This window comes from Balaenoptera borealis (assembly GCF_965194805.1).
Source record: "Balaenoptera borealis genome assembly, chromosome: 19".
NCBI lineage: Eukaryota > Metazoa > Chordata > Mammalia > Artiodactyla > Balaenopteridae > Balaenoptera > Balaenoptera borealis.
Window position 1 is genome coordinate 25,679,380 of NC_138878.1, and position 26,411 is coordinate 25,705,790.

The 26,411-nt window shown below is 39.8% G+C and overlaps 1 long non-coding RNA gene across 1 annotated transcript in view; it reads right to left on the bottom strand.

The window, feature by feature from the left end:
- LOC309617229 overlaps positions 1-16,343 on the bottom strand; it is a 105,745-nt gene extending 89,402 nt beyond the window's left edge. Inside the window, exon 1 of the long non-coding RNA XR_014237817.1 lies at positions 8,913-16,343. This is a non-coding gene — a long non-coding RNA (uncharacterized lncRNA). The remainder of the gene's footprint in view (positions 1-8,912) is intronic.
- Positions 16,344-26,411: the final 10,068 nt, after the last annotated feature.

A 26,411-nucleotide genomic window follows, 5' to 3' on the forward strand; every position in this document is an offset into this window, starting at 1 on the left:
GCATGGAATAGATGGCATGAAAAGGGCTCTGGGGCATACTTACAACAACTAGTCTTGGATTTAGATTGACTCAAAATATTCTACAACCAGAAAAGCAACAAATAAATTGTGATACAGAAAACACAGTGCAAAGAAGCTGGATCTACTCCCAGGTGAAACACTCATTTGCTGTGTGCCATGGATATCACCTAACTTTTCTGGGCAGATATTTCCAATCTGTAAAATGAAGCCCTTGGACTTAACGATCTGGTTCCTTCCAGCTCTAAAATTCTGTGGACATATGAATTACTCCATTTATACATAGCTGCCCCTTGCCTACTCCATGATGGCTTTGAAATGTTTATATTTATAGCTAGACCCCCTCTTTCTTTTTTTTTTTTAACATCTTTATTGGAGTATAATTGCTTCACAATGTTGTGCTAGTTTCCGCTGCACAACAAAATGAATTAGCCATATGCATACATATATCCCCATATCCCCTCCTTCTTGTGTCTCCCTCCCACCCTCCCTATCCCACCCCTCTAGGTTGTCACAAAGCACCGAGCTGATCTCCCTGTGCTATGAAGCTGCTTCCCACTAGCTATCTATTTTACATTTGGTAGTGTATATATGTCCATGCCACTCTCTCACTTTGTCACAGCTTACCCTTCCCCCTCCCCATATCCTCAAGTCCGTTCTCAAAGTCTGCATCTTTATTCCTGGCCTGCCCCTAGGTTCATTAGAACCTTTTTTATTTTTTTTAGAGTCCATATATATGTGTTAGTATATGGTATTTGTTTTTCTCTTTCTGACTTACTTCACTCTGTATGACAGACTCTAGGTCCATCCACCTCACTACAAATAACTCAATTTCGTTTCTTCTTATGGCTGAATAATATTCCATTGTATATATGTGCCACATCTTTATCCATTCGTTTGTCGATGGACACTTAGGTTGCTTCCATGTCCTGGCTATTGCAAATAGTGCTGCAATGAACACTGTGGTACATGACTCTTTTTGAGCTATGGTTTTCTCAGGGTATATGCCCAGTAGTGGGATTGTTGGGTCATATGGTAGTTCTATTTTTAGTTTTTTAAGGAACCTCCATACTGTTCTCCATAGTGGCTGTATCAATTTACATTCCCACCAACAGCGCAAGAGGGTTCCGTTTTCTCCACACCGTCTCCAGCACTTATTGTTTGTAGATTTTTTGATGATGGCCATTCTGACCGGTGTGAAGTGATACCTCATTGTAGTTTTGATTTGCATTTCTCTAATGATTAGTGATGTTGAGCATCCTTTCATGTGTTTGTTGGCAATCTGCATATCTTCTTTGGAGAAATGTCTATTTAGGTCTTCTGCCCATTTTTGGATTGGGTTTTTTGATACTGAGCTGCATGAGCTGCTTGTATATTTTGGAGATTAATCCTTTGTCAGTTGCTTCATCTGCAAATATTTTCTCCCATTCTGAGGGTTGTCTTTTCGTCTTGTTTATGGTTTCCTTTGCTGTGCAAAAGCTTTTAAGTTTCATTAGATCCCATCTGTTTATTTTTGTTTTTATTTCCATTTCTCTAGGAGGTGGGTCAAAAAGGATCTTGCTGTGATTTATGTCATAGTGTGTTCTGCCTATGTTTTCCTCTAAGAGCTTTATAGTGTCTGGCCTTACATTTAGGTCTTTAATCCATTTTGAGTTTATTTTCATGTATGGTGTTAGGAAGTGTTCTAATTTCATTCTTTTATATGTAGCTGTCCAGTTTTCCCAGCACCACTTATAAAAAGGCTGTCTTTTCTCCATTGTATACTCTTGCCTCCTTTATCAAAGATAAGGTGACCATATGTGCATGGGTTTATCTCTGGGCTTTCTATCCTGTTCCACTGATCTATATTTCTGTTTTTGTGCCAGTACCATACTCTCTTGATTACTGTAGCTTTGTAGTATAGTCTGAAGTCAGGGAGTCTGATTCCTGCAGCTCCATTTTTCTTTCTCAAGATTGCTTTGGCTATTTGGGGGTCTTTTGTGTTTCCATACAAATTGTGAAATTTTTTCTTCTAGTTCTGTGAAAAATGTCATTGGTAGTTTGATAGGGATTGCACTGAATCTGTAGATTGTTTTGGGTAGTATAGTCATTTTCACAATGTTGATTCTTCCAAGCCAAGAACATGGTATATCTCTCCAACTGTTTGTATCATTTTTTTAAAAAAAGAATTTCATTATTGTGCTCATTCATATTTTTTTAAATAAATTTATTTATTTATTTATTTATTTTTGGCTGTGTTGGGACTTCATTTCTGTGCAAGGGCTTTCTCAAGTTGTGGCGAGTGGGGGCCACTCTTCATTGTGGTCCGCGGGCCTCTCACTGTCGCGGCCTCTCCCGTTGTGGAGCACAGGCTCCAGACGCACAGACTCAGTAGTTGTGGCTCACGGGCCCAGTTGCTCTACGGTATGTGGGATCTTCCCAGACCAGGGCTCGAACCTGTGTCCGCTGCATTGGCAGGCAGATTCTTAACTACTGCACCACCAGGGAAGCCCTGTTTGTATCATCTTTAAGTTCTTTCATCAGTGTCTTATAGTTTTCTGCATACAGGTTTTTTGTCTCCTTAGGTAGGTTTATTCTTAGGTATTTTATTCTTTTTGTTGCAATGGAAATGGGAGTGTTTCCTTAATTTCTCTTTCAGATTTTTCATCATTAGTGTATAGGAATGCAAGAGATTTCTGTACATTAATTTTGTATCCTTCTAGTCTACCAAATTCATTGATTAGCTCTAGTAGTATTCTGGTAGCATCTTTAGGATTCTCTATGTATAGTATCATGTCATCTGCAAAGACTGACAGTTTTACTTCTTCTTTTCCAATTTGGATTCCTTTTATTTCTTGTTCTTCTCTGATTGCTGTGGCTAGGATTTCCAAACCATGTTGAATAATAGTGGTGAGAGTGGGCAACCTTGTCTTGTTCCTGATCTTAGACCCCCTGTTTCTTTAAAGTGACACCACAGTATCTTCTTTAGTATCACAGTACACTAAGTCTTTGAGGTAAATGTTAAATATTCTAATAAACTAAACTTTTGAATGACTGTATCATGTGTATTGCCATAAATAGAAAATTATATCAAGACATTACATATTTTATTGAAGTATGGTTGATTTACAATGTTGTGTTAATTTCTGCTGTACAGCAAAGTGACTCAGTTATACATATATATACATTCTTTTTTGTTTTTTTTGTTTTTTTGTTTTTTTAATTTTTATTTATTTATTTATTTATGGCTGCATTGGGTCTTTGTTTCTGTGCGAGGGTTTTCTCTCGTTGCGGCAAGCGGGGGCCACTCCTCATCGCGGTGCGCGGGCCTCTCACCATCGTGGCCTCTCTTGTTGTGGAGCACAGGCTCCAGACGCGCAGGCTCAGTAATTGTGGCTCACGGGCCTAGTTGCTCCGCGGCATGTGGGATCCTCCCAGACCAGGGCTCAAACCTGCGTCCCCTGCATTGGCAGGCAGACTCTCAACGACTGCGCCACAGGGAAGCTCTTTTTTTTTTTTTTAATATGAATTGTGATTTCTTTAAGTGATGGGATTTGGGGTGAGTTTTTTTTTTTTTTTTTTTTAATTTTACACTTTATTTATTTTTGGCTGTGTTGGGTCTTCGTTTCTGTGCGTGGGCTTTCTCTAGTTGCGGCGAGTGGGGGCCACTCTTCATCGCGGTGCGCAGGCCTCTCACTGTCGTGGCCTCTCTTGTTGCAGAGCACAGGCTCCAGACGCACAGGCTCAGTAGTTGTGGCTCACGGGCCTAGTTGCTCTGCGGCATGTGGGATTTTCCCAGACCAGGGCTCGAACCCGTGTCCCCTGCATTGGCAGGCAGATTCTCAACCACTGCGCCACCAGGGAAGCCCATACATTCTTTTTTATACTCTTTTCCATTATGGTTTATCCCAGGACCTTGTTGTCCATCCATTCTATAAGTAATAGTTTGCATCTACTAACCCCAAACTCCCAGTCCATCCCTCCCCCACCCCCCCAAGACATTATATTCTAAGTAAACACTGTAGGGTCTTAGGGGAATACACAAATATACTTTTTGGCAAAATGCTTAAAATCAACACATAATCTTTACAAATCAGTGTTAAGTATGACTTGGCAAAGACAGATAAGAGGAAATGTTATTTTTATCATTTAATTTTTTTGATGAAAAATTATTAATTTATCTTTCAATGACAAGTTCACAGGTTTAAAAAGAGAACATGAATACCAAAGTTTTTAAATGGCACAATCATATGGATAGTCATGCATTTTTAGTTATCTGAAATGAGTCTTGGTTCCAGTAAGCTCAATGATAAGATAAGCATTACCATGGCTGATTCTGTCACTTAGAATGGACTCCAATTATGGGTTTTGTATAATAATGAAGATTGTGGTCAACAGGTCTTGACTAACCAAATTTCCAAGTCCCTTCAACTGCCCCTGTAGCAATCAACAAAGGATTGCCATTTCATTTAAGCAATTATCCTAACCATCTCATACAACAGCAATGAATTTAAAACTTGGATAATACTCCCATCACAGTGGTGATCGTTTTGTAATAATATAGAAATATCAAATCACTATGTGTGCAGCAGTAACTAACATGATGTTGTAGGTCAATTATACTTCAAAAAACAAATAAACAAACTCACAGAAAGAGAGATCAGACTTGTGGTAACCAGAGGCAAGGGGTAGGGGGTGGGGAATGGAGGAAGGTGGTCAAAAGGTACAAACTTCCAGTTATAAGATAAATAAGTCCTAGGGATGTGATGTACAACATGATTAATATAATTAACCCTGCTGTATGTTATATACGAAAGTTGGTAAGAGAGTAAATCCTAAGAGTTCTCATCACAAGGAAAAAGTTTTTTTCTTTTTCTTTTATTTTGCATCTGTATGAGATGATGGATGTTCACTAAATTTATTATGGTGATCACTTCCTGATGTATGTAAGTCAAATCATTATGCTACACACCTTAAACTTATATGGTGCTGTCAATTATATCTTAATAAAACTGGAAGACAAAAATACTTCCATCACAAAGATTTCCAAGGTTTCTTTATTTTCTGTGCCTCTCCTTTTTTTTTTTTTTTTTAGTGTTTTACAGTTTATTTCTCTGCTTACATATGTAACGTACTTGATCTTCACGACCTGACAGATATTCTCCCCATTTTACAGATGAGGAAATTGAGCCTCAGAGTGGTCCAGTGAGTTTCCCAAAGTCATACTGCTGATAAATGGCTGTGCCTGAATTGGTCCCTGTGTTTTCTGGTTCCAAATCCCACAGTCTTTCCACTATCACTCAGAACCTTTCAATGATCCAGTAGCATGATGGGTGTTTGCCCCAGCTTCTGTGTGCCTCTCCTTTTGGTATATCTATAAACTTCACTGAAACAAACTTTCTAAAAACTTCAAATGACCCTTTCCTTGTGGTAGGGCTGCCAGATTTAGTAAATAAAAATGCAGAATGCTGGTTTAAAATTGAATTTCAGATAAATAACAAATAATTTTTTAGTATAAGTATGTCCTAAATATTGCACTAAAAAATTACTTGTGTTTTATCTGAAATTCAAATTTAACAGAGCATCCTGTCTTTTATTTGACCACTCTGCCTCTTTGCCCACCTTAGCCATTCAATAGGATCCAGGAAGTACACTGAGCTCATGATGATGGTGATGATGGGGATAGCATCTGACTTTTATAAAGGGTTAATTAAGGGCCAAAAATAGCGAGCTTTTCTGATTGTATAATTTGGTATGATTTGCTTAAATTAATCAAAATGAAACATTAATCTATTTTGTGCTTAATTGTCTGAAAATTCATGCATTCATTATTAATTGAGATCCTACATTTTGCCAAACTCTTATCAAGCACTGGGGAAATGGCAGTGAACAAAACAGAGTGGTGTTTTCCTCTTGGAGCCTGAGCTAGTAGGAAAAAGGCATCCAATAATAGGTTCAGGAATACACAACCATGGAGGAGAGGTGCAGCAAAGAAAAATAACGGGTGTCATGAACGAGCAAACAAGGGGAACCTACCTTACCTAGGAGTATAGCTGGGTGTAGAGAAAGCCTCTCCAATTCTGAGACCTGGAGTTTGAGTAGGCATGGGCCAGCATTGAGGGAAGAGTAGGAGAATTTGGCAAGTTAAAGGGACTGGAAAAGGCCAGTGTGGGTAAAATACGGTAAGCAAGTTGGCAAAGGCAGAAAATGAGTCTGTAGAAATAGATGGGGGCCACCATGTGGGGTCCTCTGAGTCATGTTAGGATTTGGGATTTTTTTAATGGCATGAAGAAGCCCTTGGAGGCTTTTCAGCAGTATGGTGACATGATCGAAACTGCCTATTAAAACGCTCTACCTAGCAGTTAGGTGGAAAATCATACAGAAGGGAAAACTAGTACCACTGGGGAGACATGCCATTGAAGGAAAGGAGGCATAAAATAAGGGTGTCTTTAGCTGGTGTGGTGATAGTGAGATAGAGAAATATTTTGGAACTAGAAATGACAGGATTTGTCACTGGATATAAGTAAGGAGTGAAAAAATATGAGATGTCAGATGGCTTGTTTAGAGTATGAGACTAGAATGGGGGGAAGGATGGATATGCCATTTCCAAAAAAGGGCAATTTGGGGTAGATTAGAGTGGATCAGGGAAGGAAAAAGGCAATCTAATTTTGGCCCTGTTAAATCTGAAATGCCTAGTCCCAGCCCTTTGTATCACCATAATGTGAATCTGGAAATAAAAAGACTGGCATCGTTAGCATTGCTTGTGGAACTGAAGTGTTCTATACTCAGGAATGTTTTACTTCATGGTCCAAATACAAATGAAGAGGACATGTTACTCATCCAGGACAGAACCTCAAGAGTTTGGGTTAAGTGATGACTTGTAGAACTGGAACCAGTTAAACACTGAGATTTGAAAGAAGGTATTGTAATATTGCTCATAAAATGCAAGCAGACTCTATCACGGAAGAGATTTGTCTCCACTAAACAGAGAAAAAGATTCAAATAAAGGAAGCCTTCATATACTATTCACTGACTTTCTTCTTGACAATTTGACAGATAAGATACAAATAGTTCGCTTTTGTAGCTGACTCTAAGAACGGCAACCAATGATCTGGCTGACTGACTAAAACTATTAATTAAACAAAGTAAATGGGTTTTACACCTCATCCTCAGCACTTCCCATCAAATCAACGGTATGAACATGTACATGACTTGTGACCTCATTTTATTCTACATAGAAAAGTTTGAGAAAGAAAAGTGAGTTAAATTCTCTTACATTTTCCCCTTCACATATGTCCTGAGATGGGATGATAATCCCATCTAGAGTTTATCACAGAAAAGTTTTCAACAGGACAGAATTAAATGAAAATGAGCATTAGAGAGAAATGGTTGAAAATAGGACAAGGATACATTTATATAATTTCTATGTGTGTTGTTGGTCCAGTGTGGTGTGGTATGAATAGACCTTATTGATAAATTAGGTATTTATGTATGTGGATACACATGTAGAAATTAAGGCAGAGCGGGACTTCCCCGGTGATCCAGGCAGGGGCTAAGACTCCGTACTCCCAACGCAGGGGGCCCGGGTTCAATCCCTGATTGGGGAACTAGATCCCGCATGCCACAACTAGAGATCCCGCGTGCTGCAACTAAGACCCGGCACAGCCAAATACATAAATAAATAAATATTAAAAAAAAAAAAAAAGAAATTAGGGCAGAACTTTGGGAAAATACACCCATTACGAAATGAACAAACTGTATCTCACTTTTTAATATTCTCACGTGCAGCGCATAAATGCACACAGTGCTTTTTAACATAACTGTTCCACATGGAAATATTTTAAAACTCTAAAAGTACATTTGATAATGTCTTTATAGAGAGCAGCATGTTCAGTCTGTCCTTTGAAATGAAAAGTGTCAACCATCACTGCAGTTCTTAGAACTGAGATGTTAGAAGTCTGTGGTGTCAAGAATGGGCTCATTGTGGGCTGCTGATAGTACAGACTCCTACAAATGTTCCATTGTACTTCTGAGCCATGCTAATGATCCGTGCCTAATGGATTATGAAGAGCGCTTTGAAGCCACTTTTTCCCTGATCATCATCAACTCTCAGTACCTTGTCAAAAAGCACCAATGGTTGTCATGATGACATCCCACGAGTGTCCCTTCCCCAATGCAGCCATCAAATGCATTTGAAGGCTTTGGGAAACAGGCAGCAAAATTCAAGGGGAGTTCAATAGTGCATATCTGAGCTTTAAAAAAAATTAAATCTGAAATAGTATTTGCGACATGGGCCTTTCACAGTGGAAAAAGTGAGCTATTGCTATGTGGGAATTCCACTTTTATCCAACTGAGAGAAAATATACCTTATAGTTACAGAGCACTTTTTAAGTTACATGTTGTACATTTTTATCTCATTTACTAACACAATGTTCCTGTCAGTACCATTATCATTCTCATTTTATAGATGAGGCCCTCGGAGATCTCAAGAAACATGCTTAAGAAACATTCCTCGTTTGGTAAGTGGTAAAATGGTGATTCAAACCCAGTTCTCTATGATTCCAGAGTGTGAGCTTGTAAGCACCCTCCTAGGTCCCCAATTATTGTGCCATGATATGGAAATCTATGAACTCAGCAAATTTTCCAAAAGTCCAATAGAAATCAAACATTTACTTACCAAGAAAGTCCCAGGTTTACTAAAAAAAAAAAACAAAAAAAAAAACCTTTTTTTTTTTTGGCTTTTAAGATAGAATTAGGGGGCTTCCCTGGTGGCTCAGTGGTTAAGAATCCGCCTACCAGTGCAGGGGACACCGGTTCGAGCCCTGGGCCAGGAAGATCCCACATGCCACGGAGCAGCTGGGCCCATGTGCCACAACTACTGAGCCTGCGCTCTAGAGTCCACAAGCCACAACTACTGAAGCCTGTGTGCCACAGCTACTGAAGCCTGCGCACCTAGAGCCCATGCTCCGCAACAAGAGAAGCCACTGCAATGAGAGGCCTGTGCACCGCAACGAAGAGTAGCCCCTGCTCGCTGCAACTAGAGAAAGCCCTCGCACAGCAACGAAGACCCCACGCAGCCAAAAATAAATAAATAAATATATATATTTTTAAAGTAATAAAATTTTTTAAAAAGATAGAATTAGGAAGAGAGAAAATTTGGAGTTGAAAGAATGAGGTTCACATCCCAGCTCTGTCATTTGTGTCCTACGTGACACTGTACAAGTTACTTAATGCTACAGTGTTATTGTGATAAACTCAGTGAAGTGAATGATATTATACCCATTTCTCGGATGAATATACTGATTAAATTCAACACTGAGGGGCTTCCCTGGTGGCGCAATGGTTAAGAATCCGCCTGCCAATGCAAGGGACACGGGTTCGAGCCCTGGTCTGGGAAGATCCCACATGCCGCGGAGCAACTAAGCCCGTGAGCCACAACTACTGAGCCTGCACTGTAGAGCCTGCATGCCACCACCACTGAAGCCTGCGCGCCTACAGCCCGTGCTCTGCAACAAGAGAAGCCACCACAATGAGAAGTCCGCGCACCACAACGAAGAGTAGTCCCCGCTCACCGCAACTAGAGAAAGCTTGTGAGCAGCAAGGAAGACCCAACACAGGCAAAAATAAATAAATAAAATAAATAAATTTATAAAAAAAAAAATTCAACTCTGAGTGTGGCTATATCCCAAATTATTGATCTCTTTATTTAGAAGGACTGAAAAACTATGTGATGCCAAATTGCACTTAGTCTAATCTTGGTCACAGGGTTGAATATGCCAGAATTTGGGGACTATACTGATATGAGTTTATTGTGTAATTGTCTTGGAAGGATCCCAGGTCCAGATCACACCCCCGTAGGTGAGAGTAGAGTTTTCCTAAAGTGAAACGATATTTTAGCTGTCAGCCATCCTGGAAAGAGATCCTTTGGAGGCAATAAAAAAGGACTCGGGAGAACCCCATGAAAGAGGGGAAATTATATCTCTTTCCTTCAGTCTCAGGACCCAGTTCAGTTTACCTGATGTTTGGTCACATTGACACAGTTCCAGAAAAAAGCAGGAAGCCAATCTGAGGGAAAAACCTAAGGATGGAGCACAGCTGTAAATCACTGCATGTTGGACTTCTCTTTTCCTGTTACCAACCTTCAGTGAAATCTCTGCTACGATCTAGGACAAAGGTCTGCAAACATTTTCTGTAAAGGACCAGAGAGTGAATATTGTAGGCTTTGTGGGCTATACTGTCTCATTGCAACCACTTAACTCCTGACATTGTAGCATAAAAGCTGCCGTAAATATGTAAATGAGTGAGCGTGGCTGTGTTTCAATAAAACTTTATTTATGTACATTGAAATTCTAATATAATTATCACATGTAATGAAATATTATTCTTTTGATTTTTTGTCAACTATTTAAAAATGTAAAATACATTCTTAGCTCACAAGCCATACAAAAACAGGCAACAGGCCAGATTTGAACCAGGGGTTGGAATATGCCCCCTGCTCTAGGAAATTAAACAGGAGAGCCTATCCTCCTGGGAGTAAGGCAGTAAAAGAGAAAGAAATGTGCCCTTCTCTGAGGACTCGAGGCTGGAAACTAATGCTACCGTCACCATCCAAGACAGTCACACTCTATGCTGACTTGCTCCCACTTAACTAAGCCCATGGCTGCTGAATTCTAGGATGTCAATATAAGGGCAACACTGTCCTCCAAACTACTAGAAATTGATTATGGATACAAATCACCAGTGATGTGCCTGGTACCTAGAACATACTTTGACAATACTTGATTCCCTCTCTCCTTCCTTGCTTTTGTTGATTTTAGCTTCGTAACCTTGGTGTGAATATATGCTTAATTCACATCTAAACTGTTGAGGTTTTTTTTTTTTCTAATTCTGACTAATAGAAATATAGGAAAGCCAAATCCTTATTACTTAAAACATACAGTTATTATTAAGTTTAGTATTCTTATTTTTTGAGAGGTTAAATTGTTCAAGATCTGTAGACAAGGGACAAAAAAAAATAAGACCATATACAAATAAGACATATATACTTTGGTGGTGGTCTCCACCACTTCCCCTACATAAAAACTGCATCGTGTGTCTTTTTCTCCACATTCTGCATATACATGCACACACACAAGCACACGTGCCTTTCTCCAGCCTTTACATTTATGCACACTTTGAAATAATGATTTTCATTAACTTCATTCATCTTTTGGATTAGCCAAAGGACAGCCTTGTAGGCGTTAATGTAGCATAGAAAATCAATACATCACAATTAGTAAAAGCCGACTGGAAAGGCTCCTGGCTTTTATTTTACTTTATTTTTACTCATACACATTCAGTTTATTTGAACAGAGGACAGTTTTGCTATTCATTCCATCAGCCGGAATTCTTGAACCAACGAAGCCAGTGGACACTAATGAAAAAGCATTTTTCATGTCTGTTGCATCTGACTCAACACCAAGTTGCTTAATGAATTACATTTGGGTTTCACCTAGAGTTGATTAAATATTTAACATTTGGAGCAAAAATACAGCTGCATTCAGTAGGTTAAGGGTGAGCCACAAAATGGTTTCTAATAACCAATTCTAGAAATGCATTATAGGAAACACTATTAAAAATTATCTAAGCCAATAAACCAATATTTTAGACTAGAAATAACTGAGGCCCAAGAGATTCAGGTGGCATGGTTGAAGTCATCCAGCTAGATTTTAATCCGGCATTCCTTTTAGCTGGATATTAGACTCATTCTGAGAAGCAGAAAATGGGACTTGTTTCTTTTAGGATGGTCAAATCCTAGTATTCAGAAATTGGCCCTCTTTTTGAACAGGTGTAGATTGCACCTGACCTCAGGCTACACGTGTTTCTGACAATTCCAAATGAAGTGTCTGCTCTAAAGGAAAGATCTGGATTTTAGCTGCTGCCCTCGGTGGTGCAGGGTTAAGTGCCAACATGTTTGAGTGCAGGACTTATTCTTGAAGTTACCAGCTTCAGCTAATTGCAGATGTAAAAGATAAGACACCAATTTCAAAAAGAACAGCACATTGCAATGAGACCATAAAATGTGTTCACTGTGCTCCTTCCCTATTTAAGGACAACTGACCGCACTGGAAGAAGGAGACTGATAAAATTTAATGGTCTTTTTTTTAAAGTTACTTCTAATTTAAATGTGATTTAAGAAAATTAATACCCAAGTCTGATTCAGAAGTCGTTTGGGGCAGCTAAATTACAAGGCTCCTTAGAGGAAGAGTTCTTTCCATTCAATTAATGAACAAATTTTTAGGTATTATTAAGGTATGATTGATACAATAAACTGCACATATTTAAGGGGTACAACTTGACCAGTGTTGAAATATGCATACGCTCATGTAACTATCATCACAGTCAACATAATAAACAATTCCATAATGCCCAATAGTTTCCTAGGCATGTCTGTAATCTACTCTCCAGCTCTGTTCCTAGACAACCACTAATCTGTTTTTTGTTTGTTTGCTCTTGTTTTTTTGGGGGGTGGGGTTTTTTTGTGGTTTGGGGAGTATTTTTTACTGGTTTCCAAATGATCCTTTATTGAAATATTTTCCTTAGTAGTTCCTAACTAGCTGGGCATTCAACTGCACCAGGTGATGTCATCTATGATGTCATGACGGTGGTGACCATCAACACTGCAGCCATACACTGGGCAGTCCCCAGGATTTCTTGAATGGTTCCAGAGAGTTTTCTAGCTAAACATCCATGCCACATCTGTCAGACAAAGTTGACAATCTCTTCAACAGTGATGTTTCCTATGTGCTTAATGTTTTTTGATTCTTTCCGTCTCTAGGTGGTTCCTTGAGGGCTTTGATGGCCAGGGTAGAAGTAGAAGGTACCACCTCAATCTGGGTCTGTCTGTTCTAAATGGGTAGGTCCACTATAATCCTCAGGCCCTTCATGTCACTGGTTGCCTTGGTGATGCCACCACCAAGCTTTTTTGGAGACAGACTCAGGGGACAGATATTGGCGGCCAGGGCAGATGTGGTATCAATTTCCCGACTAAGGCACCTCAAGTACACACAACTTTTGATCTTGTTGGGGTTGAACTTGAGCGACATGTTGGAGGCAGCTGGTGTTGGATAGACCTGGATGCAAAAAGACGGAAGAAACTTGCCCCTTGGCCTGCTCTGAGATAAAAGAGGAAAGCTACTTTTTGTTATTATATATTTGTTTGCACTTTCTAGAAACTTCTAGAAATGAGGTCCTGTAGTATGTACTCTTTTTTGGTCTGGCTTATGTAACTCAACATAAATGATTTTGAGATTCATCCATGTTGTTGCATGTATCAATAGTTTGTTCCTTTTTTCTGAGTTTATTGTAAGGATATAGAAAAACTAAATTGAAATGGACCATAGACCTAAATGCCAACCCATAAAACTTCTAAAAGAAAACAGGAAAAAAATCATAATGGCCTTGAGTTGGGATAAGATATCTAATATAGCAGGGGTCCCCAACCCCCATGCCGCGGACCACTACTGGTCCGCAGCCTGTTAGGAACTGGGCCGCGCAGCAGGAGGTGAGCAGCGGGCAAGCGAGTTAAGCTTCATCTGTTGCTCCCCATCGCTCGCATTACCGCCTGAGCCATCCCCGCTCCCCCACCCCACCCCCAGGTCTGTGGAAAAATTGTCTTCTACAGAACCGGTCCCTGGTGCCAAAAAGGTTGGGGACCACTGTATAGGACAACAAAAGCGTAAACTATTAAAAAATCAATAAATTGAACTTCATCAAAATTAAAACTTTTTCTCTTCCAAACATACTGTTAAGAAAATGGAAAGGCAGGCTTCCCTGGTGGCGCAGTGGTTAAGAATCCACCTGCCAATGCAGGAGACAGGGGTTCGAGCCCTGGTCCGGGAAGATCCCACATGCTGCGGAGCAACTAAGCCCGTGCGCCACAACTACTGAGCCTGTGCTCTAGAGCCCGCGAGCCACAACTACTGAAGCCCACGAGCCACAACTACTGAAGCCCATGCGCCTAGAGCCCATGCTCTGAAACAAGAGAAGCCACTGCAATGAGAAGCCCGCGCACTGCAACAAAGAGTAGCCCCCTCTCGCCACAACTAGAGAAAGTCCATGCGCAGCGATGAAGACCCAACACAGCCAAACATAAATAAATAAATAAATGTATTAAAAAAAAAAGAAGCGCCACACACTTTGAAGCAGCCAAAGGTGGTAAGGCCTGGAGTGGAAGCCAGCTTTATTTATTGTCAAGGCCAGCACATTCGTCAGCTCTCCTCATTAAAATTTGCCAATTAATGAGCAGTGGCATACCCCTTAGCAAAGGTCAGCAGCAACCTAAGCAAACTTATCAAAAATTCAAAGAGGTACAGAGTTTGGGAAAAGTTCATTCTTCACTTAATTAACGGATCTAATTACAATCCTGACATAACAAAATGCAAAATGCGCTCTTCAAAAGACACGCAGTTCAAGGTTTAACAGCCCAGATAACCTTCTCCTTTGGTACAGGCTGACCCAAATGTGGGGCGGGGGGAGGAATCTTAGCATACAGTCAACAGGATTGATGAAATGGCTTTTCAAGAAATTAAAGCTTAGTAGGGTATCAGTATCCCAGAGCAACAAAGGAATGGAAAGAGAATGAAGATGCTCCCACATCCTGCAATCTGGGTGAACACAGAGTCAAGGCTTTCACTAATCTCCTTTCTTAGCAGACATCAAAGTATTTATTTGGTGACCTTTCCTGACTAGTTGTGAACAGCACTTTAGCATCCTAAAGAGTCCGGGTCTGTAACTGTTGCCTCATTTAGATAAAACCTAAGATACAATAAGATAGAATGGATATGCTGTACTTACATTGTTTCTGAAATAGCAGGTCCAGAATTTCAAACCAGGTACCACTAACCAAAGGCTTAGAGAAAACTCAGCCTGACCTCCAGCTCATCCACTCAGAGAACAACCATCTTGAGAGGGTCAGCTCCATCTCTGTCTCATGACATGGAATCAGCTTCACAGGAGACTACAAAAACCCTGGCAACTTCAAGTTTTGATTCTTTACATGAAAATGAACAGATAGGAATCATTAAGTCTCAGGGCTTCTCACCCTTCTCACCCTCCAAGGGTGTTCAAAACTCTTAGACAGCAAGTGGGTTTTCCACTCAGGAGTTCCTAGGTGAGAAGCACACTCGTGGATTAGAATAAGCATATCACAGAATACTATTATCTGGAAGGGGAAACTGATGCTCAGAGAGAATAAATGACTCACCTAAGACCAAACACAAGGTAATAGTAAAGAACCCTGCAGCCTACCCTCGGCAGGGTCAGGTGTGATAGTTCTAATCATTTCTTTATTCAACAAACATTTGTTGAGCATCTTTCATGTGTTGGGCCTTGTTTAGTCACCAGAATGAGGTTAAGTGTGCAAAACAGATATGTCCTACCCCTCATAGAGCTTGTACTCTAGTGGAGGAAGATAGACAATAAAGCAACAAATAAGCAAGAAAAATGCATCCAGGGAATTCCCTAGCGGTCCAGTGGTTAGGACTTGGCACTTTCACTGCTGGGGCCCAGGTTCAATCCCTGGTCAGGGAGCTAAGATACCGCAAGCTGCGTGGCTCGGCCAAAAAAGAAAAAAACAGAAAGAAAAAAAATGCATCTACTATCGGTGCTTATAGAGGATTAAAACAGAGGGACATGAGAGTGACTGGGTGACTATTATAGTTGGAAGGACTGGAGAAGCTCTCCCTAAGAGGTAACATTTCAGCTGAGACTGAAGGACACAGAGAGCCATCCATGTAAAGACTAGAGACAAATGTACAAAAGCAGGAGAGAAAAGTTGGTGCCAAGGCCCAAGGCCACTAAACAACATCAAGAAGACCAAGGCATCCAGACCAAGAGAGTGAGGAGAGGGGTATAAAATGAGGCAGAGGCAGCAGGCCACAGGTAGCTAGCACACACAGGACTTTGCACGTCCATGATAGGATATATGAATTTTATTACAAGTGCAACAGACCCCACTAGAGGGTTTTAAGCAGAGGAGTGATCTGAATTCTCTTCAGAAGATCATCCTGGCATATATGTAGACAGTCCAGAGTCCAGTAAGAAAGTCCAGTAAGAAGGCTGCAGCAGGAGAGCAGGAAAGAGACGCGAGTGGAGGTGTCAGTGGAGATGGAGGGAGGGTAAACAGAACTTGCATGTGAATTGATGAGATGTGGGAGGAGGTGAGAAAAGAGGAGCAAATCATCACTGGTGGGTTTGGGGCTTGAGCAACTGTTTGAGTGGTGACGGCTGATACCGGGTTGAGGAAAATAGGCCATAGGAAAGAAGCAAATGTGGAGGTTAGCAATAGTTTTTTTGGTCAAATTTGAGATGCCTAGTAGATACCGTTGTGAGATACCAGCTAGATAACTGGATAGAGAAATATACAAATCTGGGATTCTGGGAGGATGTTTAGAATTGAGGCAGCAAAGTGACAGTCACCTTCCTTAGAGATGTCACTTAAAGTCACTGGACTGGAGGAGGTCACCCAGGCAAAGGGAGAATTTTTCCAAAGGAGCAGTCCACTCCACTCCTTTCCAGGAGGAGCACTGTTCTTTTTTCTCTCCCGCACAGCAGTTCTGTGACGGTACTTGAGAACAACAAAGGAAGGGAGGCGACTCTCAGCGTCCTTGGACGCAGCATGTTTGGAGTTGGTGCCTCTTCCCCCTAATCAAAAGGCCCTCAGAGGTGAGACGCGAAGACGCGCACTTCCTGTGATGTGCTGCCGAGCGAACCCTGGTCCCTACCTCAAGTCCTTCGTAAAGAAAAAGAAAAAAATAAAAAAATCAATCCGCTTTCACACAAAACTGTGGAGTTTTACTTACTGTGCACCTAAAGAGGGGAAAAGCAGCAGCCGTCGGGATCACAGGCGGCCTTCCCTGAGAACCCGGTGTGAGGCTGCCCCCTTGTGTCTACTAATGGGTATGACCCGCTCAGCAATCCAAAATCGGTTTCTTAAAATCGCAGGGCACAGAGGGGTGGGAGAGGGAGCGTGGGAGGGAGGCGCCAGAAGGAGGGGATATGGGGATGTATGTATACGTATAGCTGATTCACTCTGTTATACAGCAGAAACCAACACACCATTGTAAAGCAATTATACTCCAATAAAGATGTTAAAAACAAAAATTGCAGAGCATGGAGCTGCCTTTATTTCCTCTTAACTTTTTTCTTTTTCTTTTTTTTTAGCTGTTAGTGAGTGGGTAAGTTAATTGAATAATTGAATTATAATTGCTGTACAATATTATATAAGTTACAGGTGTACAACATAGTGATTCACAATTTTTAAAGGTTATGCTCCATTTATAGTAGTTATAAAATATTGGCTATATTCCTCATGTTGTACAATATATCCTTGTAGCTTATTTTATACCTAATAGTTTGTACCTCTTAATCCCCACCTTATATTGCCCCTCCCCACTTCCCTCTTCCCACTGGTAACCACTAGTTTGTTCTCTATATCTGTGAGTCTGCTTCTTTTATGCTATATTCACTAGTTTGTTGTATTTTTTAGATTCCACATATAAGTGACATCACATGCTGCAGTGGTCACTATAAAGGAAACAAACCAAAACACACCAAATGCTCCACTGCCCTCGAGATGAAGCCCTTTCCCAACTCAAGCTTGACATTGGACCCCTGCCTGGCCCTGCCTCCCCAGCCTCTGCTCTCTATGACCATTATACTGGCTCACCATCAATCCCACACCCCACCCACCCCTGATCACACCATGGCGCACTCTCCTGCCCTGGCCCATCTGCCCCAAATCCTCCTCACACCCTTCTTTGCCTTCAGACCTCATACTGGAAACATCCAAGCTCACTCTGGGAAACCTGCTCTGGGCCTCGAGGATGGGAGCTCCTCTGACGTATTTCTCCCATCACAGTCTTTGCCACACCTTATTATAACTGTTTCATTGTCTGTCTCCCCTAGAGAATGTATGCTCTACTTCCTAGAAATAAGCACCACTTACCAGAAATCAATCCCATGCGTTCCCATTACAGGAACATAGATGAGGAAATGAGAAAGCTCCACGTGACATTACCTACCCAAACATCAAAACATGGGCTTCTTAAAAACACATCTTTCCCTGTCATACAAGGTATAATTCTCAAGCAAAGATAGTGGTGGCTTTACAGATTCAGATACCTGGAGGTCCTTTAGGATACCCTAAGGTGTATGACCTTGATGTGACATATGGGTCTGATTAACTAGTGTCTTGGCTGGGATTCCTCTGAAAGCAGAGCCTGAAACAAGTTGAGTGCAGACGATGTCAGAAGCAGGGATGTGAAACGGTGGAAATAAAACAGGGAAGGAGGAAAATGAGGGATGGTTTACTGAGCTGTTTACTTGCGGGTCCAATAGAGCTCAGTGATGTCAGGGAACTTCTGAGAACCCATGTAGAAAGCACCTTATAATCGTCCATCTGAAGGGCAGAAATGTGGTGCATTTTTCAACCAACTCTTATTTTCCACTGGTGAAGGACTGCTACCTTGCATCTCTGGGCTGAGCCGATAAGAACTTGACTATCCTTCCATGGTTTTAGAAAACCACATGAGGCAGAAAACCAGAAAGAGACCATGACACACATGCTTGAGGAGGGATGAGGACAGGAACAGGAACTGTCCACCTCAGCTAGGCTGAAAAAGGTGAGTTGAGGGGATGTGACCTGGGGACGACAGGCATCTGTGTCATCTAGGAAGAGTCTCATCCTGAATGATTTAGAGAAACCTTGTTCTGTAGAGCACAGGGTACCACATTTGCCATTTGCTAGCTGTGTGAGATTCAGCAAACTTCTTATCTCTCTGAATCTTAAAATTCTTCATCCATCAAGTAATTATTATTATTTTTTTCATCAAGTAATTATTAATGGTAACTATAATTAAGGGCTCTTCTAAATAACAAATGTGTTAATATATGTGAGGTGCCTGGTACAAGGAGAAAAAGAAATTAAGTTGCTATGGTATTGCTAATAAAATAATAAGAGTAATATCTCACTTGCCTCATGGGTTCATATCTGTTGACTCCATTTTTGTCCTGTTCTTACTTAGTAGCATCTGTTTATTCAGACACATGCTAGTTGCCTTGGCTTGTTTCCATTCTTCCTTCTTCCATTCTTCCTTCTTCCTAACAAATATTTATTGAGTCTTAACTGTGCTTCAGACATTGTGCTCCCCTTAACTCTATAATTTTGCTTCCCAGACCATATTCAAGCATTCTTATCTGAAGTACTAGAAATTCGCTGTCTGCATAAATACTGCCTGCCACTAACCCCTAATCCACACCATGCAAATATTTAAAGTCTTGCCATGTCACACTGGAAATGCAACAAATAGACCAGAACTTACATCTAAATGAGCACTGTTCGTCTTAAGTAGTCACCTTGCAAAGTTACACAATCCACCTGTCTCCCTCCTCCACCCCATGCATACATTTAGGGAACAACACAGAGTCAGCATATTATTTTTAATGCATTTGAAGACAAAAACTATTTTTGTTTCATTTGTAGGTATATGCAACAACACAAACAGAGGAGTACATAACACTAGAGACCACATCTTATTCTTCTTTGGCGACCCCCACTCCATACCTACCTAGTAACCTTCACTTTGTAAGGCAACAGTAAGTGTTAGCTACTATTTTCATCCATTTATCAAATATTCTAAGCACCTACTATAAACTAACTGATGTATTAAGAGCTGAAAAAGGACACAAAGGTAATTAAAGTATGATTTATGATCTCAAGATCGCTATGGTCTAACAGAGAAGTTAATATTAAATGCCTCTACAAAAAGATCTTAGGAGAATTTTATAGATGAAGTTGAATTGAAAGGTGGGTACGATTTCAATAGACAAAACTGTGAAAGAAAGAATGCAGTACTAGCAGCAGGAACAGCAAAAGCGAAGGCACCGAGTCAGGAAATAACCAAAACAATTCATTTAACAGTGTTAAATAATTTTTTCTCAATCAGTGGAGACTATAGATACTACCACCATCTTAGCACTAAAAAGATCTAGAGGTGGCCAAATGGAAAACATGGTCGTCTCAGACACTAAGAGCAGGGTCATTTGAGGCAATGGAATTAATGCATCAAAGTTCCCTTTTTTTTTTTTTTTCAGCTTTAACAATAACCACTGTTTGTCAGACACTGCTCTTGGAGAATGGATGAAAGGAGTATGGGTTGGAAGCTGAGGGTCAGTTAGGCGACTCTGGCTAGGATTTAGGTGAGAGAGAATGAATGTCTGAAGATGATACCAGAAGGGGTAAAGAAGAGGAAACAGATGTAAGAGATAATGTATTAGTAAAATTCTTAAAAGGACTAGCTGAACAAGATCAACTGAACGTGGAAATAAGGCATAAATTGAAAATATCTCCTATTTCTAACTTGGACAAGTGGGTGAATTGCGATGCCTTTTTCTGCATGTGTGTGCGTGCCAGTGTGCATGGAGAGGTGAGAGGAAGTGGTAGCTGGAGAGTTCAGTTCTCCTGAACTGAGCGGTGTTTGGAACATCCAGGAGAGACTATTTTAGTATGATTGACCAACAACAGGCCCTACCGTCAGCTGTGCTATTTTAGAATCAAGCAGGACATTTATAACTCTTGTAAGAACAAAGTTTGGATTTTCAGAAAAAGGGAGAGTTGTTTTCCTCCATAAAGCACTCACTCAGTTAGTTCACTGAAAGTTTACGACTAACGCTTAGCTCCGTGAAGGTAGGAGCTCTGTCTCACTCACGTATGTGCTATTCGAACCTAGAATCGTACCTGGCCCAAAGAAGGCATTCAGGAAAGAGCTGTTGAATTAACTAATTAATTAATGTTAGTTATAACATTAAAAGTAAAAAAAGTAAAAAATAATAAATCTCAGGCCTATTCTCAGGAGTCTCTGGGACTACTGGATAGGAATCCAAGCCTATAAACAGAACGCCTTGAGGGCCAGGAGAAAGGAAGGATGAGTTAGAAAAATGATCTTTTCAGTCTCAAGGAGGCAGGGACACCTTCAGAATACAGCCAGTCGTTTCCTCCCACACATCACCTGCCGCTTTACTTCCCATACAGAGTCTTAGACCAGAGATTAGCACATGTTTTGAAGAGGGAAGGAAGGGAAGGAAAGGAAGAAAAACTGCCATAGCTCCCACTGGTTTTTAACTTCATTGGTTCCAGACATTTATGAGACCTGATTTTGTATTCTTTTGATATTCTTCTACCCTCTCTGTTCCAATTTAACCAGGCTTGAAGAGCATCTACTCCTTGAAACCAAACGGTTATTAAATTCAGCACACAGTGGACACTCAAAGCTGATTAAAACAAAGGAAGAATGGAAGGAAGCAAGGACAGAAAGAAAGGTCCTTTACAAAAGATTGGCTTTCATTTATGGAACTTTATAAGCCCACTGAATGTGTTTCTTTTCAAGTATTCCATAGGGAAGCTCACTTGGTTCCAAACCTAAAGATCAGCAGCAACATGTCACAAAGGAAAGAAGGCCCAAATCTTGGATTCATGACATCTGTTCCCAAAGGGTGACCCAATCGTGGGGAATTGAATCTGATATGAGAAAAGGTAAAGGACCTGGGCTGCCTAGTCAATCCTGGCCACACCCTATTGGTATTTGAGGAAAACAGAAAAGAGACATAGTAGAGAGGAAAAACTGAATGCTGAAAGAGGGAGACAGGATTTGAAATGAGCCTGAAAAATGAGCAGATTCATATAGTCCGTGGAATAGATGGCTTGGGACACTCTACTAAGACACTGGTGTAACATCAGAGGTATCTAAACAGGGGTGTTGAAACTCACTTCCCATAAACTTCTTTTTAGTAAAAATGAAGCTTGAAAATTTGAAAAATATTCATCACCAAAGAACTCTCTGGAGGAATTGAAAAATCACCTGCCTCCAGCTAGTACTTTGCTCTGTTAATGATTTGTATACATGTGAACAAAAGGTTCAATGCTCCTATTAATTACCTAAAAAGATGATTAATCTCCTCTTCCACTATGGAATTAGGGACTCAAGAGGTAGATCGTTTAAACCTCTGTATCATAGATATCAGAAATGAGTATCCTTCGTTATACACTCACCATACTCTTCCCCAACTTTCTTTCTGCTCCCATTCTATACACACATATAGCACATTAGGAAGAGATGAAATTCATATTCATTTTGTTTTTGCTCGCATCCCAGAGGTAGAAATGGTGAGGCACAAACTTTCTAAGCTAGGGCACATGTGTGGGTAATCATACCCTTTACTTCACCATCAGAATGTCCCCTTCTCCCCACATGCTCCCATATTACTCCCTGAACATACATTTCACCTAAATTTGCCATGAAATCCTCAAGATGTTCACAACTTTTTTTTTTTTTAAATAACACTAAGCATAACCTATCTACTTTGCCTATGGTTGGGGCCTTAACTGTAATAGCCTCCAGTCTTGCAATTCACCTTTCCATTTATGACCTCTACTCTAAACTGTAATTTGGATTGTCCCTATTTTCATTGCACTGTGCAAATATCCCACCACATAAAACATTTCTCTTGGGGCACTCATCCATATTCCAATTGCCAACTTGAAGGGCTCTCTGGAAAGTTCACTTCAAATTATGTAACGTTAAAAAGAATTTAAACCAAAAAGGATAGGATAATTATTGTTTTTCTGAAAATTGTTTATAGTATCTTTGGGTTCAGGACTTAACAACAATCAGCACTTGTAATGACTTAGATGAAGATGTAAAAGGTAGGAACTCAGCCTTGCAAATAACATGAAGATGTGGAGAAAAAAAAACTATTGAGTGAAGTACAATAAGCCACTATCTATTAACTACTATTAAGGTGCTTTATACGTAAATCACACAATTTTATCATAAAAATCCCTATAGAGTTGCTGCTGTTATTATCATACCTCTATTTCATAGAGGAAGAATTAGGCCTTATCATGTCTAGGGCACAGGTGCAAATCCACTGCAGCTGAAGTAAGGGAACAGAAAAAAAAAATCTATCCCTGAGGGAAGGGGCAGGAATACATGCCAGACATAGGCTATTAGACATCTCCTCTAGCTGAGCAGGCAGACAGTAGATCCCTAGAAGACTCCACCCTCAGGACCCAGGACACAGCAGTTATCTAATACCAAGGCTTAATCAGAACAACAGAAAATATGACCCCTTCTCTGCTCTCACCACCAGGCTAACAAGCCTCCAGTAATAAATAATAGCAGTCTATTATTGGAGAGGGGCAACAGTGAAGACCTAACGCTGATGGTGGAACACATATTAAGAAAAACCCTCTGGCAAATTAGTACCCACTTTAAACACAAAGAAAAGCTAGAAGAATTTGAAGCCTGTGGTACAATGAGGGTGCATTGGTTTCCTGAAAAAAAAAAAGATAAGTTATAGGTTGCATTGTTTCCTGAAAAAAAAAAGATAAGTTAGAATCCTAAGCCTCAGTACCTCAGAATATGACTTTATTTGGAGATCAGGTCTGTACAGAGGTAGTCAAGTTAAAATGAGGTCCTTAGGGTGAGTCCTAATTCAATATGACTAATTTCCTTATAAAAGGGGAAATTTGGATACAGAGACAGACACGCATAGAGAGAAGATGATGTAAAGAGATACACAGAGAAGATCGCCATCTACAAGCCAAGGAGAGATGCCTGAAACAGAACCTTCCCTCACAGCCCTCAGAAGAAACCAACCCTGATGACACTTTGATTTAGGACTTCTAGCCTCCAGAACTATGAGACAGAAATTTATTGTTTAAGCCATTCAGTTTGTGGTACTTTGTTACAGCAGCCCTAGCAAACTAAGACAGAGGGTAACCACAGAAAAAATAAATCCCAAACTCAACTTAACTCCTGAGTAGATTCAATCAAACACTTACTAAAGGTCCAGCAGGAGGAAAGGCATGCCAATTTCCAAATTAAAAAAAAACTATTAAGTTTCTACAGTCATAAAAAAAAAAAAGTCTGGTTTTCAATCAAAAACTACCAGGCATACAAAAAAGGACAGGAAAAAAAAAAAACTGTCAAGAGACAAAGTAAGCAACAGAATCAGACTCATATATGACACAGATGTTGAAACTAACAGGGAATTCTAAATAATTATGATTAACATGTTAAAGGCTATAGTGGAAAAGGTGGATAGCATGTAAGATCAGATGAGTGATTTCAGAAAGAAAAAATGAAAATTCTAGAAATGAAGATCACTGTAACAGAGATAAAGAATGCCTTCAACAGGCTAATCACTAAACTTCACATAACTGAAGGAAAAAGTCAGTGAATTTGAATGCAGGTCAATAGAAATTACTCAAACTGAAACACAAAGAGAAAAATAAGACCAGAGCATCCAAGAGCTGTGGGACAATATCAAGTGGTCTAATATACATGTAATTGGAATCCCAGAAGAAGACTCCATTTCTCTTTCAGGAGAAGACAGAGAAATGAAGCAGGAAAATATTCAAAGAAATAATAGTGAAGAATATTCCAAATTAATGACAGACACCTGGGTTTGGCAGGATACATACCAAACAAAGCATACCTACGTATACCATGTCCAAACTTCTAAAAGGAAAGATACAGAGAAAATATTAAAAGGCAGCTAATACGTACAATGGAATATTACTCAGACATAAAAAAAGGAATGAAATATTGCCATTTGCAGCAATGTGGATGGACCTAGAGAATACTATGCTTAGTGAAATAAGTCAGAGAAAAAAAATACTATATGATATCACTTACATGTGGAATCCAAAAAATAATACAAATGAACCTATACACAAAACAGCAACAGACTCAGACAGAGAAAACAAACTTACGGTTACCAAAGGGGAGGTGGGGGTGGGAACAGATGAGGAGTGTGTAGTTAACAGATACAAACTACTATACACAAAATAGATAAGCAACAAGGATTTACTGTATAGCACAGGGAACTATACCCAATATCCTGTTGGGTACAGCTATTAGGAGTACCTAATATTCCTATAATGGAATATAATCTGCAAAAAAACCAGAATCACTATGCTACACACCTGAAACACACAATACTATAAACCAACTATACTTCTGCTTTAAAAAAATATCATAGCATCCAAGTTAAAAAAAAAAAAGAAGCAGCTAGAGGGAAAAGACATATTACAAAGAGGAATAAATGAGAATTACAGCAAACTTCCTGTCAGAAACTATGCAAGCCAGCTCTAGTATTCCACATGATGATATACTGCTCAGCAATTAAAAAAAAAAAGAACTGATAATACATGCAATAACATGGATGAATCTCAAATGCATTAGGCTAAATGAAGAAACCAGAATCAGAATGTTATGATTCTATTTATTTAATATTCTTATAAATTATAGGGACAGAAAACAGATGAGTGGTTTCTAAGAGTTCATGGGAGGGACTGACTAAAAAATGGGCACAGGTGAATTTTGGAGGGTGATGAAACTGTTTTACACTTGATTGCAGTAGTGGTTACACAACTGTATATATCTGTCAACACTCAGAACTGTATACTATAAAGGGTGAATTTAGCTGTATGTAAATGTTAACATTTTTTAATGTAATATGTTATCAGCACAGAGTAAATGATTAAAACTAACCACAGAAATGTTTAAACTCTTGAAATTATAAATAAAATATTCACCACATATAGAGTATTGACTAGGTGACAAATGTTTTACAAAATTCTCTCTAAGCCTTGCAGGAACCCTTCAAATATGTACCATTACCTCTACTATTAGATTAAGAAATTGATCTTCAAAAAAGTAGAAGGACCTTCTAATAAGTTATGGAGCAAAAACTCAAACCCAAGTTTTCTTGGTTTAAAATCTAAAATAATATGCTGCACCCTGGAAAAAAATAATATATTGTACCCCAAAAAGTTCAATGTCTATGTTTTAGAGGAGATTGAGAGAAATGACCTCAGTTTATCTTCCAATTCTGATTTCACTGTTCTTTGAGTAAGTCTCTCTACCAGGTTCTAATGTTGCCGATTTGGTAGTAAAACATATTATTACATTTTAGAATCCACGCTAGACATATTTTCACTTAGTAATATTAGAAGAGTAATTTTAGTTCTCCTCATTCTTCCTGCCATATTGTGATTTATAAGAAACATATATTTGGTCATTCAGATGACCAAAATATATTTTTGGCTCACAACTCCTAAAACTTTTGGAATTTCCTGTGATTAGAGCGCTAAAGTTGTCTTTTGTTATATTTATGAGGTGGCTTTTGGAATGCCCTTAGGTAACCTAAGGATGGGGGTTGGCCACCAGCAGGATCAACAAAGCGATTAAAGGGTTGGAATGTTCAGCGTCCCCTTTCCAACTTCGGGGAGGGGAGAGGGGATGGAGATTGAGTTCAATTGCCAATGGCCAACGATTTAATCAGCTGTGCCAGTGTAATGAAGCCTCCAT